This window comes from Protopterus annectens, chromosome 2.part1 (genome assembly GCF_019279795.1).
Source record: "Protopterus annectens isolate FY-2018-M chromosome 2.part1, PAN1.0, whole genome shotgun sequence".
In the NCBI taxonomy this organism is placed as follows: Eukaryota; Metazoa; Chordata; order Ceratodontiformes; family Protopteridae; genus Protopterus; species Protopterus annectens.
In genome coordinates, this window is record NC_056729.1 from 632,087,539 (window position 1) to 632,103,108 (window position 15,570).

The following is a 15,570-nucleotide window of genomic DNA, read 5'->3' on the forward strand; positions in this document are numbered from 1 at the left end:
ATGTAACTATGCATGCTCAGTAGCATCCAGTAACTCGTCAACCTTTAAACCTTTAAACCTTAAACCTACAGTCATTTTTGGAAAAGCTATAAGATAAAAAATATGCTGTACATTTCATTCTGAAATGTACAAATCTCCAGTAATATGATTAAAAAGAGAAGGCATATTTTAAGGTTGGTGTTCATAGTCCAGGGCTTCACATTTTCACAGGTTCAGTGTGGATATGCCAACCCTTGACGTGTAGGATAGGCCTCTTTATAAACATGCCTCTCTATTACAAAAGCTTAATATGCTTAAAGCATAAGCAATAGGGGGCAGCTTAAATACAGATAAGGGGTATTACACGTTTATGTAACAGTAGGATTCATAGAGATTAATCCATAGTGAACTTATTTGCATATCAAATGTGTAAATTGCCCTAAATGTATGCCAGTAAAACAAAATGTAACAGAAAAATACAGCGATGCAAGAAAAAGGCAAAGGTTTCATCTAATGACAAGGATGTGCTTGTCCATACATGCGCAGACTACTGAAGGGGTCATTGGGGGAAATGTTTCATTCTGATGTAAGGGAAATGACTGTGCATACATGAGCAGACCACTGAAGGACTGGTTGGGGAAAATGTTTTATTTTGATGTCAAGGATGTGTTTGTGCCTACATGTTCAGACTACTATAGGAGTCATTGGAAAAATGTTTCATTTTACTGCGTGTGCTTACTTGGACATACTGCTGAAGGGATGGGTGAGGAAATGTTTCATTTTGTTGTCTGTGCAAACTTGGACATATTGCTGAAGGTATCTGTGGGAGAATTGTTTCATTTTGGTGTTTTTGCATTCTTGGACATACTACTAGAAGGGATAGCTTGGGTAAATGTTTCATTTTGGTGCTTGTGCATACTTGGATATATTGCTGAAGTGATCAGTGGGAGAAGTTTTTCATTTTGGTTCTTCTGCATATCTGAACAAACTAGTGAAGGATTAGCTGAGGGCAAGTTCATGGATTAGAACTCTGACATGAACAGTGAAGCATCATATTTAACTAGGGATGTGTGTACTACATGAATGAATTGCAAGAATACCTCATTAGCATAAGCCTCTTTACAAAATCTCTCATTTGCATCTCCTTATACCTAAGGCCTTTCACTTCAGTATATATGACCTCTATAAATTGTGCCTTTGCTGTGCTAATTCATAAATATCAGGGATACTCCTATCACATTTCCACAAATTATTATGAATATCAGCCTATTAATGAGCAAAGTAAAGATATAGTCGGTCCAGTTCCTCATGTTATAAACATTTACTCAAAATAAAATCTCATCATTATTAGTTAAGTTATGATCTCTTGCTATAATGCTGTGTTCTTCATATGCATCACTGCTGCAAGTCTGAGATGTATGGGTCATATCCTATCAAGGATATAACAGCTCAATTTCAGAAGCTTTAAGGTACCTTCCATGCAGCCAAACCATTAGTCAGCTTAAGCTGAGCTTACAAAAAGTCAGGCCCTTCAGAACTTTGTTGCTGACACAGAGAGTGCTCCTTGGTAATCTATGTATGGTTGTAGGTCAGCTAACATCACAAAATTGAACTTTTTTCTATAAAACAAGAATTTAAATCTGGGAAAAAGTGTTTTTATTGACTATCATGACTTTTAAACATGCTTTTAAATAGAAAAGTCACTTTTTTTTTACTTTTATTTATTATTTTATTTATTTAACATTTATTTTACCAGGATAAGTCCAACTGGACATCATGTGTCCTTTTTCAGTGGAGTCCTGGGGAGAAAAGCTTCAAAGTGTACATACATGCTTTAGATAACAATAAAACTGGTATATAAGATAAGAGAAACAATGAAGTACAAAAAACAATTATGTAGAACAATAAGATACTCAGGAGTAGTACCATTATTTACAATATATACAAAAAGTACATTTCAGGAGAGACTATAGTGTATGCATTAAAGGCTTCAACGGGTCACTTACATATGGAAAAGTGGGTCTTCAAGGGGGGATCTTTGCAGTTGCAGAGAGGGTTAGTATTGAGGTGTAATTTAAGAAGGCCTTTGAAGGTGCCTGTGTGACTTTGTAGCCTGAGTTCAGGTGGGAGGGTGTTCCATGCTTTGGCAACATCATGGGAGAATAAGGCCTCCCCAGAACCGTTATTGCATGGATTAACTTCAGTCAGGTTTTTGATACATGAACGTAGCTCCCTTTTAGAGTTGTGAAAGTTTAGCATGTCAGCAAGGGCAGGGCACTTCTCTGGATGGAAGAGAATTTGATGAGCTATGATCAGTTGGTGGTAGCGTAGGAGGTTTGGAAATTCTAACCAGTGCAGTATAGTTAGGGATAGGCAATGGTGGGAATGTGATCTTTTATTGGCAGTGAACCTAGCTATTTTATTGTAGCATGTAGAGAGTTTGTTCAGGTTGGTTTTGTTAATATTGGTGAGAACTGGAGAGGCATAAAGTAGTGTTGATAAGAGATGAGTTCTGGCTATTGTTGTTCTAGTCTCAGGAGTTAGGAATAGTTTGCAATGATATAGGCAACCTAGTTTTTTTATGGACTTTAGAGATAGTTTGGGATATGTGCTTGTTGTATTTAAGTTGATGATCAATAGTGATGCCTAAGAGATTAGCCTCAGTTACTGGAGTGATGAGGGTGCCATTGGTAGACATGATGGTAAAGGTGGCGTTGCAGTGTTTGGTTGGGTGAAATATTATTAGCTGTGTTTTTTGGGGTTTTAGTATTAGTTTGTAGTTGTTTAGCCAGTTCTCTACCTCAGTGAAGGATTCTTGGGCTTTACTTTGAAGTAATTGGATGTTTGTTGCTGAGCAGATTAGGGTAGTGTCATCCACATACTGGACAATGTTGGCTTTAGTGGTAGCTAGGTGGAGATTATTTGTAAATTTGTTGAAGAGAAGAGGGCCAAGGATTGAACCTTGTGGGACACCACATGTGACAGGGAGTGGGGGGGGGATAGGGAGTTCCCCCATTTGACATATTGTGACCGGTTGTTTAGGTAACTGTTAAACCATTGTAGAGTGGGGGTCATCAAGGCTGAGTTCTGGTAGACAGGTGAGGAGTTTGTTGTGGGAAACTGTATCAAATGCCTTGGATAGGTCTAAGAAGGTGGCAGAGACCAGCTTTCCTTGGTTCCTGTGCGAGGTTATGGTATTGGAAAAGTTAATTAGGGCAGTGATGGTGCTATGAGAAGGTCGGAATCCATGTTGGGTTTTAGTTAGAAGGTTGTTGGTTAGCAGGTGGGTAAGGAGTTGGTGGTGGATACATTCTTCTAGAATTTTTGAGAGAGGTGATAGGATTGCAATGGGACAGTAGTTGGAGAGGTCAGTAGATGGGCCTCCCTTATGGAGGGGGATGATATATGAGGTTTTCCATAATGAAGGAATAGTATGCAGGGCAATAGATCTGTTAATAAGTAGGGAGATGGGGTAGGTGATGGCCTTGGATGCAATTTGTAGATATTTAGCTGGAAGACTGTCGGCAGCTAGGGTGGTAGGTTTGAGTTTAGCTAAGAAATTTTGAATGGTAGATGTTGGTACTGGGGTTAGTGTGAAGAGAGTGGAGTTAATCTGTTAGCTTAAGGGGTGAGGTTGGGTTGTAGGTGATATTGCACTTACCAAGTTCAGTATTGAAGAGGTAAAGTAGTTATGGAAACTAGAGGCTATATGTGAATCAGTATCTTTAATATCTGGGGGTGGTGTGGTGACTTTTCCAGGCTGGAGGATGTTGTTCACTGCAGCCAGAATTTCTGGGGATTGTTGTTATGTTTCCTTTGTAGGGAAATATAGTGGTTTGTCTTGTCCAACCTGACCTGTTTTTTGCTTTATTTCTGAGCACAGCAAAGCTTTGTCTAGTTTCGGGAGTTTTGTATTTTTGCCAAGTTAACCATGCTTTGTCTCTAGTCTTGAGTAAGATTTTTGTGGCTTTGTTTAACCAGGGAGCAGGATTACTTTGCATTCTTATTGTTTTCAGTGGGGTTAGTTGGTTTAAAATCCCTAGGAATTTGGCATTAAAATATTGTACTGCAATATCCAGGGGACGTTCTAAATGTTATCCCTTAATTTCCTTCTGAGTTTTTTTTGTAAACGTAGATTTTTCAAAGAACGCATTTCTTCACATTCCTAGATCCATTTGTCAGAAGTTTCTAAGGTTTTTGAGTCTCGGTCACATTATCGGTTACTCTTCATTATACTTTGGTCTATCCTCTGGTACAAGGGTATATACAAAGTGTCTATACTGCATGATAGCCTGCTGAAGACACTTTGGCGTTCACATTTTTGCTTATTTAGAAGACTGGCATCTCTTTGCAGAATGTTTATCAAAGTGACAGTAGTCTGTAACTGGGATAACAGATATTCTACACAGACTAGGTTTCCAGCAGAATTTACAGGTTCATAGGTTGGTAGGTGGTTACTAGGCTAATGGCACAAGAGCCTTTACAAGCCTAGCCAATAATACCCAGGATATAAAAATATTATATCTTAATTCCACATATATTGGACGGAGTAGTATCAGGGTATTGTGACTTTTGGTGTTGGAGCCCTGAGTCATTTTACAGACTACCTCTGTCCATAAGGGACATGAGCAGTACCCCAGGAGTGAATTTATGATTCCCCATTCATTTATCCAAATTCATTTTGAAGAGAGTGAGGGATGGGTTTTGCTTTACAAAGATGAGAAGGTTACTCCATAGAAGAGGTGGCCTTTGGGATATGAATCTGTCTCCCCAGCATGTTTTGTTAGAGTCACAAATAAAGTATAGGTCCATGGAATGTGTAACCCTTGTATAATTTTCCTTGCAAATATCCGGTATTTTTATCAGGCCTGGATCCGGGTATTTCTTCTAGGTCAGGCAGAAGTCCCCTCTCCATAAACAATATGAAATGGAGTAAAGAGGGCATTTAGTCAGTCTGCATAAAACATGTGCCTTATCCTTTGTATTTTTTTTTTAGTGTGAAACCTCTAGACATACCTGTCAACCTCTTAGAGCAAGAAATATGGACAAAACCATAAATAATGGGGGGACAAAGGCCCAAAAATCAGGATTATTTTTAAATATTGCTCTTGCAAACTTAGAAAGTTGATAGCATTAATTTTCAGAAGAGAATGAAGTCTGGAACTCAGAAGTTTATCATTATTTTTTTACTTCAGTCCTCAATAACATGGCAATGATTTGTTAGAAAACCAAAGTTTTAAGAGGGAAAAGACCAAAAAATATGAGACAAAAATCTGGAAATTATGTGAAAACCTGTACAGTTGAGAGGTATGCCTGGATGACTCCATAGGTTCATAGGTAGTTACTAGGCGATTGGCCCTAGGACCTTTATAAGCCTAGCCAAATGGTGCCCTGGCTTTTGCCACCCAAGACAATTATTTTCCTGTGCCCCTGTCAAGCAGAGCCACAGAAGTGATCCCCAGGATGAATTTCCTATCTCCCATCCGATCATCAAGATTTTTCTTGAAGAGTGCTAAGGAGGATTTTGTTTGATATAGATAGGTAGTTTATTCCAGAGTATGGGAAGTCTCTCTGGGACAGGAATCTATCCCTCCAGCATGTTCTGTTTATTGTGATGACAAGGTTTAGGTCCCTAGAGCATGTAGCTTGGAGGGATTGGGATTTATTTACGTGGAGCATGTCCAACAGCTCTGGGTTTGACATAGCTTTGTATGTTAGGCAGAGATCACCTCTGAGTAGGCAATATGTGACAGAGTAAAGCTGGAGTTTTTTGAGATGGTGTACGTAGGGCATCTGTTTGAGGTTGGTAGTCCTTTTTGTGAGGTATTTCTGTGGCCTTTCCAGTTGCTGTCAATGTCTTGTGAGGTAGATACCAAAAGGGGCATTGTACTCTATAATGCGTCTAATGAGTGATGAGATCAGGGGAACAATGACTTCTTTTTTCCTTGATGGGAAACCTTTTGTGATGAGGTGTGCCACGTAGAAGGATTTCCTGACTAATGTGCCGATGTGATTATCAAAGGAGTGACTACTGTCCACCTGTGTCCCAAGGTCTCTTATCATACTTTCAGTGTTAAGTAGACTACCCCCTATGTTGGTAGTTCATGGGTACAGAGTTTTTACCGAAAGGGATGACAATGCATTTTTTGGCATTAAGCTTGAGGCCATGGCTTTGACACCAGGCACCTGTCTCAGTGAGGCTGTTTTGTAGGATGTCCACATTGTTAGGAGTTTTGATTATGGCTCCTAGTTTGCAGTCATCTGTGAACTTTGTTAGCCAAAGACCTTCTGTGTTAGCCTGTACTTCAAAGAAGTAGATACCAAACAGGAGAGGACCTAGGACTGAACCCTGTGGTACTCCACTTGTCACTGGTCTGAAGTTGGATTTAGAGTCTGCTACTTTCACAGTGTAGGTTCTGTCAGTGAGCCAGTTGGCAACCCATCTTGTGACATTAGGATTTATACCTAGTTTAGTGAGTTTATCTATAATTCCAGTGTGGGATGGTGTCAAAAGCCTTGGTGAGATCTAGATAGGTTGTGTGAACCACCTTACCCTCATCTATGGCTTTGGTGACCGCTTCAAAGAAGTCTATCAGGTTTAGGAGACATGATCTGCCTTTTACAAACCCAAACTGGGTAGGGTCCAGCGTTTGGAGATTACCAATGTCTTTGTTTATAAGTTCCATGATGATACGTTCCATAGCTTTGCAGACCAGGCTCGTCAGGCTAATAGGGTGTTTTTTCCCGGGGTCCATGATGGCTCCCCCTTTGTGGAGTGGGATAGCCGTTGCTGTGCACCATTCAGTGGGCACAAAGCCTGAGGTGAGGCTATGATTGAACATGGTACTTAGGTGGGGTGCCAGTTCGTTCTGTAGTTCATGTAGAACGCAGCCTGGGATGTTGTCAGGTCCCATGGATGTTGTGTTCTTGGCTTTGGAGAGTGTGTTTTTTACCTGTGCAGCTGTGATTACAAGAACTTTGCATTTTACCAGTATAGAGATTGGCCCTTTAGGAGATGAGAGAGGGGTAAAGTTAGCACTGAACCTATCTGCCAGGATGTTGGCAATATCAGTTGGTTCTGTATATTTAGTGCCATTGTGCTATAACTCAGAGAAGATCAGAGTGTTGCCATTGAGATTCTTGACATAGCTCTAGAATGCTTTGTGGCTGTCTTTAGAATCAGTGCTGATTTTGTTTTTGTAACTAGCTTTGGAGGATTTTATGAGGGATTTCAGCTTTTTACTGAGGCTGACCATGGAGTTCCTCCAATCATGGGATTTTACTCTTTTTTTACAACAGTTTCTTTCTTCTGTTGTAGAATTTGTTTATAGCAGGGGACCACCAGATTGGCTTCCTTTTTTTGGAGGATAGCATCTTGGTTCTGTTAGGGACTGCACGATCCATGTACTCTTGTAAGTGCTTATAAAGTGCAATTGTATAGGATTCAGCAGTCATACCTCTATTGTACGTCAGCATGGATGTCATGAAGTTTGCCACTTCTGTCTTAAGAAGCATGAAGTTGGCTTTGGAGAAATTTTTTATGGTGGTTTCCCTAATGGGGGTGGGGTGGGATGTGGATGTCTAGGGTGATTTGCTTGTGTTCGGATCTGACCAATGAGGAATTGACCTCTGGTGTGGAACAATGGTTGCCCATGTTGGTAATGACCAGGTCTAGGATATTGCTGCCCCTGGTGGGGGTGTGGATAAGTTGATCCAAGGCATTGAAATTTATGAATTCCAGAAAACATTGAGCACAAGAGTTGGTGCATGAGTAGTTTTCCAGTTAATGGTGGGGTAGTTGAAATCACCCATTATTAGGGTGTTAGGTTGTACCCTAATATTTTCCAGTGCATCAAGAAATAAGGAGTGGGAATCCTGGGGTATGGTGGGGGATCTGTAGCAAGCTACAATTTGGATTGCAGTCTTGCCCAGAGTTAGTTGCACTTGGATAATCTTGGATGCATTATGCTGAGCAAGTAGCCTGGAGGTGTGGATATCCTTAATGAATATGGACATGCCTCCGCCTTTAGTGTTCCGGCCCAATTAGTTTATGTACCTGGTTAGGTACATGCAGGAGGGAGCATTGTATTTGATTATGGGCCTGATGAGGGCCAAGTACAATGGCACTATGACTTCCTTTAATCTTGATGCCATGCCTTTACTTATAAATTGAGCCATACAGAAGGATTTCCACACTACTATAGCTACCTGATGATCAAAGTTTAAGTTACTATCTATTTGTGTTCCTAGGTCCCTCACCACTGGGTCTACTTTTAGGGATACGCTATCAATATTATAATTTGCAGGGATATTTGATTTATTGAAGGGTATCATTATGCATTTTTTAGCATTTAGTCTCAAACTATACATTTCACATCAGGTGTTTGTCATTTTTAGGCCTGTTTGTAGGATATGAACATCATTTGGGGAATGCAGTGATTACTCCCAGCTTACAGTCACCAGTGATCCTGGTGAGGCAGAGGTCTTCAACATTGGCCTTCACATCAGAGAAGTATATACTAAGCATGAGGCGTCTCAACACTGAGCCCTGTGCGACACAGCTAGTAACTGGTTTCTTATTGGTTCCCTAAGTGGGTGATTGTGCAAAAAGCTTTGGTCAGGTCTAAATAAGTGATGTGTGTCATTTTACCCTGATCCATGGCACTGCTGACTATCTTGAAGAAGTCCAATAGATTGAGTATGCAAGACCCCCCCCCCCTCTTTGACAAAGCCAAATCGAGTTTGGTGTAGTGTTTGGAGAGTTCCTATGTCACTATTGATCAGGTCCATGATAAGTCTTTCCATGGCCTTGCAGATAAGACTGGTCAAGTGATTAAGGGTCTGTAATTCCCTGGGTCAATTGATGGGTCCCCCTCATACAGAGAGACAACTGCTGAAGTCCTCCATTCCTCTGGGACAAAGCAGTCCAGAGGAGGCTGTGGTTAAAGATGGTTTCTAGTGACCCTTGTCAGCCAACAGATTTTCTATTGTTTCAGGATGGATGTAAGTGTTGCTGCTCAAGGTTAACTGGGCACATTGCTGAGAATTTCCCTTAAGGTTATGAACATAATTAAAAAAAAAATCATATGGTTACATTTTACTTGTGTGGCTATTTTTGCCTCATAGTTTGTTTTGGTATATTTGACCAGCTCTCTATTTTTTTTGTTTAGACTGGTGTGTGTCATTTTGCACTGTTTTATCTGTTCCTTCTTGGCTTTAAAAAGGATTTTTTTTTCCTTTTGTTGAATGACTTATTTATGCTAGGGTTCCACCAGGGTTGTTTATTTTTGCCAGTAATCATAGGTTTGACTCAGGCAGGTACTGCCTCCTCTATACAGCTATAAATGTGGTTGCTTTTGTCTACAGCTCAGAGATGGCTTCAGTGTCATATGAGTTTAGGGGGACTTGGAAGTTCAATAAGTTGTCACTTAGTTTGAGGTTATTGGCCTTAGCAAAGTTCTTAATAGGTTTGGAGTGATGGGGGTTCTAGGTGAGTTTTAATACTAAAGGATTTCATTTTTTCATCAGATCTTACCAGGGAGGAGATAATGCACTGGAGGAAGTAGAATCCCCCCATGTTTAGAGTACCAGGTCTAAGAAATTTATACCTGTAGTTGGGGAACAAACTACTTGCTCCAGGGTGTTTGCACTGACAAAGTCCAAAAACCTCTGAGCAAGTGAATTATGGGTCATATACATCTACAAGTTTATGGAGGAATAATTGAAGTCACCCATAAATATGGTGTTAGGCTGAATGTTAAGAGACTCCAGTAAGTTTAAGTAGGTGGTGCAGATTTCCAGACCCATTTTAGGAACCTGTAACTAGCAAGGATATGATAGGAGGACACACCTATGGTTAGCTGGGTAAGGTGCATCTCAGGCAAGTCATGTTGTTGGAGCAGTCTAGCAGTATACTTCCGAGACACATCCTCCATTTGTTTTATCCTGAGCTGAGGGGCACTGTAATGTATGAAAGGCACTGTAGCCTTTGATAGCTGGTGTTCTTTCTATGGTTCTGTGACTGCACATATGTCAACATTCTCCAGGCTGAAGAGTGCTTCCAGGGAGTTTATTTTTTGTTTCAACTCCTAGCATTGAGCAGCAGTACCTTTAGGTAGTAATGAGTGATTTTTTTTTATGTTGTAGGTTTTAACAACTTGGCACAGCCTAAAAAAAGGCATTAAGTCTTTGCCGGTATCCAGACGCCAAGTAGTGACAAGTGCAAGCCATCTCAGCCAAAGCATTGTGGTTTGACAGTCATGTTTCCCCAGGCTGGCAGATTTTGGATCCCCTTGTTGCGTATCCAGAAACTAAGCCAATTGTTAAATTCAATCAATTTGCTGGTTCTGCGGTATCATCATTGGTGAAGGTAGGATGCTACTGAAGGATAGAGACATACCCACCTGGGACACATATTCAGTGAGCTCCATCATGCCTCTCTTCATATAGTCCAGTGAGGTACATCTTGCATCAGTTATGCCCACATAGACTATTACCATGCCATACTGGTACTTGTGGTTTAAAGACCTAAGTTCATGTGTGATCTAGTGAATCCTGGGTCCTGACAGACAAGCTCACTGTGATCGTCTCCTTGTTTAGCTTAGCATAAGTATGTCTTACAATGGAATCCTCAATAACTAGAATGTTTGGCTGTGTTGCTTTATGAGCCTGAAAGTTGGGCTACTATGATGGTCTTGGAGATTTGGGTAAATTACAACTGAGTACCTCCACATATGTGGGTCTATGTGTTTGTTCCTTAGTGCTGGTAGTGAGTGTATTGGATGTAACACTGACAAACTTGTTTGGATTATGCTTGTGTGTATGGGAGACCTTTGCCTCTAATGACATTGTGTATTTACATCTCTCATAGTCTGTGTTTGTCACTTCTAAAATTAAATGGTTGTCAGTGAACATGAGGCAGTTCTACACTGCCTCAGGATGCCTATATCCACCAGACTAGAAACAGAGATGACAAGAATGCACTTATCTATTATTCCAGATCCTTAGTAGATGGGAAGGAGTAGGGGAGAGTCACTTAAAGGTCTAATTGAGAGTGTTTAGTAATGAACTATAAGATGACCTGCAGTGGTGCTGCCCTCTGTACAAACAGGCAGCTCTTTGAACAGCTATAAAAAGTGGAAGACTAAGGAGAGCATTTCCTATAGAGGATTTTAAACTGGAGAGGTTTGTTTATATACAAGGAACAAGTAACCGTGTTTTTGCATCGCAAACACAATAAGCCTTCCACCAGTATTTCCCAACTCATATGGTTTGAATCAGTCCTCTTCTCCCACCATTGTGCAGAATAAAACCCTCTTAATGTAAAACAAACTAGATTTAAGCTCAGGTACAGTAACAAATACTTTGCAACAAAAGGTAAAACTTCTGCAGTCTCAGGACTCCTTAGAAATAAGTTCACAGACCCTGAGAAATGTTCCCAAATACAGAAAAATGTGCACAAACATAGGAGAACATCTATAAACACAGAAAAACTTTCAAAACTCAGACATATTTTGGCAAACTCAAAACAGCTTTTGCAGTATTAGAGGAGGTTTGGAAATATCAGAGCACTTTTAAAACAACCTTAGAGTATTATAGTAACAAACATATATAATTTCTTTAACAAGTGCAGACTGAAAAACAGTGATAATTTCAACCAAATCAATAAAAGCAGTGCAGAACTGTTCAATAGCACTGAGACAGTGCAAAAAAAAATATATACTTATATCAGCTGTGTAGATCCACAGATGGATTTAGAAGCAATTCAAGGTCTGTACATCACAGGTATACAAGCCAAGCACTGGGAAACTCTCAATCAAAGAGGTGTTTTGTTAAACTAATTCTCACATGATTATTTTCCTTGGTGTCCCTCAGACACACTTCAAGAGCTTTTCTTCCACAGGTTAGATAGACTTCTATCTAGACTTGTCATTTTTCTGCTTTGATTATAGTCTCAACAAGGAAACTTCATCAGGATTCTGTGCATTGTCACAGCTAAGATTCTTATGATAGCTGTTGCAAGACTCCACATGACAAAGATACATTGGTACCTGTAATTGTATGGTTTCAGTGTATCCTTTTGCTGACAGTTCACTTTCCAGTTTTGTGGTTTGTGACATTTTTTGCAGGGATACCATATGTTTCAAAATCCAGATCTTCCATTCTCTGCACTTGCTCAGATATAGTTGGTCACTATAGACACCACATCCCTTGCTTGGGGGCAGTGTCTATGGGATTAAAAGAACATGGTCTTTGCTGCAGACAAGACAGACCAAAACACAAAAAAATATTAGATATATTGGCACTTATAAATGTTATCAATTCTTTGTCTCCCTTTTTGGTTCCTGGAACCCATACAAATGTTTTTGGACAACAGCACAGTGATATGGTACATAAACAAGCAAGTTCTTACTCTCTATATAGAAGTTCAGAAGGACTTTCAAAATATCATTGTGGTTTCTCTCTTCTGACCAAGGCAACATTGGTGTTCCCTTCTTTCAGAATGACCAGGGGCAATTACCACAATCTCCTCACAGACTGGACTTACTCAGAAAATCCAGGGGTGTTTAATAGATCCTGAGCATAATATATATAACTAACTGCTTGGATCTTAGAATTTTTATACTTTTCTGACACCTTTCTATGAGGACGGGTAGCAGGTATTAAAGGGGGCAAAAGACCCTGCTACTAGAAAATCATTTATTAGTAAAGTCAAAAGGTTGTCCAGTATGTGCCAAAAAAAATGAAACAGCACCCATTCAAGGTTAGTGTTCTTTGTTTCTACATTATGTGAGGAAATTACTATGCTATGGCCTATCTTTCACCTCTAGAAAGATTCATTTGTTGACCATTTGACATTTCCAGCTATGGATCCCCCTCTTTCAATACAGTCTTATGAGAAAAAAATTTTGAAAGGAGTTTAGCTTATGAAGACTACTAGAATTCAGGTGGGTCATCCTTGGGATCTTAATTTAATGTTAGTATGACTAATTATTGTTCCATCTGAACCAACTCATCAGATTGTCTTGAAGTTCATGAAATGGAATACACCATTACAAATTGCTCTGACCATCTGCAAGAAGAGTATCTGAGTTGCAAGCTTTTATGATGAGTAACTCTTATCTCATTCTTCAAAAATATAGGGTTTTCTTAAGAACTAATCTTTTATTTAAGCATATAGTGTTATCCAAGTTTTTATTTATCCAGCTCAATGTCTTTCTTGAAGAGCCTAATATGAAAGAAACAACATACTTCTTACCTTTGATGCCTACAGACAATTTATGAAGTCTTTTTTTTTTTCAAAACAGGTTTATTGTTTTAACATACAAGAGAAATATCATAACAATTTTATACAAGTAATTAAAAATAGATATGATTATAACATTCAACAAAACAACTAAAGTATTTACAAAGACATCCACTACAATCAGATCAATTAATTAAACTAAAATACCATGCTATTGAAATTAGGATTTTTTTAACAAATTTTGTAAATTATCCCATACAATATAATAAGATGTTTTTCTAGTTGTTCTTGACTTAATTGTGTTTATTTCCATATGGCACACTATATTCATAACATTTTTAAATTCATTGAACGAAGGAGGTGTATCTGAAATCCAATTTCTGGTTATTATTTTCCTAGCCACTGCTAGAATAGACCATAACAAGGGAAGCTTAACCTTTTTAACACTTTGAGGTACAGGTGTGTTGAATAATATAAGAGATTTAGAAATAATGACATTATCTGTAAAAAGAGCCTGCAAAAATTCATTAATTGACTTCCAGTATTCTTTCAATTTTATACAGTCATAAAACATATGAGCCCAGTCAGCATTAATTTCTACATTACATCTCTTACATAGATTATCTTTATTATTTATTTTATTCATCATCAAAGGTGTATAAAAAGATCTATGTAAAAATTTCCATGTATAAAGTCTCCAGACAATGGAAGACGTAGTTCTATAGGCAGATTCAATATATATTGTTTATCTTGTTGATTTGGTGGGTCCCCATTAATAGAAGTGAAATAATTCCAGTATGTATCTACACTGTAAAAAGTTTCTTGTCTGATAATTTTATGTATGTATGAAAGTTTACCTTTATCAGAAACTTTATGTTGTAAATTTAATATCAAGTAATCAATCAGTGGTGGAATAGATTCTTTAACTGTTATAGACATTAGATCTATTTTATTAATGAGATGTTGTCTAAAGGTCTGAACCTCTAACCAGCAAGTTTCTCTTAGATCAAATTCTTGTTTTAAGAAATCTAGATTTTTAACTTTATTATCAGATATCAACTGATACCAGTACTTTAGATCATTATCTATAGCTAAATGAGTTCCTTCAGAAGTAGATGACAAAAGCATACCCTGAGTATACATTATAGGAATATAATAAAATTCCATTCCCTATACTTAGGGTGCATGAATATAAAGTTACGATAGCTAATAATAATATTTAATGGGTAACAAACCATATGTTTAGGTGTAATAGGTGAAGTACAAAATTCCTTTAGTAACCATAACATGGAGTTATTTACAATCATATTTTTATGTGTTAAGGAGATTTTCATGAAGTGCATACTAATTAGCTCCCAATAATCTTTCCATTTTGCGACATATGACTGATCTATTCATAAAGTAATAACTTTTACAATAGAAGAGATAGTATATAAATTAAAGTCTGGAAAAGAAATACCCCCTTGAGACCAGCTATTAGTATGTTTCTTTAATGCAATCCTAGGTCTATTAGGTGCCCATAGGAAATTTAACATTAGTGTATTCAGTTTCTTGATAATTATTTTGTAGGTGGAAGTATTATTGATTGTATTAAGTATAAAATCTTGGGAATATTATCATTTTAATAATTGTAAGTCTCTCCTCCATAGTAAAAACATATTATTCCAGGTATTAAAAAGATTTTGTATATTAAGAAAACAGGTATTATAATTATTATATATAATAGATTTAATATCTTTAGATAGTATTATACCTAAATAAGTTATGTGACCTGAATTGGGTACATATTTAGTAAAATCACTAATGAGAATATTTTTTCGTGTATATATAGGTAGTATTTTAGTTTTTTCTTCATTGAATATTAAACCAGAAATACTTTTAAAATTCATCATTTTATCAAATAGAGACTGCATAGAAGAATTAGATCCTGCTGATGTAATTAGAACATCATCTGCAAAAAGTTGAATTTTGGATGTTGTATTTTCATCTATTTCAAAACCCTCTATGTCAGTACTGTTTCTGATCAAATTCACCCAAGGCTCCATTACTAAAGTGAATAATAGTGGAGAAAGTGGACATCCTTGTTTTGTACCTTTAAAAATGGGTATTTTTGTGAAACATATGTTCCTACCTTAATATAAGCCAATGTTCCTTTGTATAAATGCTCAATTAGATTTACAAATGCATCTGAGAAGTTTGTGTACTTCAGTAAGGTAAACAGATAGTCCCAACTTACTGAATCAAATGCTGAACTTATATCAAGACTAATAAGTGTTAAATCTTTCTTTTTCCTATTTGCAAAATCAATTAATGTTTAAGTTCTTCTTATATTATCAAAAGTATTT

At 37.9% G+C, this 15,570-nt stretch overlaps 1 protein-coding gene across 1 annotated transcript in view; it reads right to left on the reverse strand.

Moving 5' to 3' along the window:
- The window catches only part of LOC122794891 (L-gulonolactone oxidase-like), a 1,553,580-nt gene that overhangs the window by 1,196,204 nt on the left and 341,806 nt on the right, over window positions 1–15,570 (reverse strand). The window lies entirely within an intron of this gene.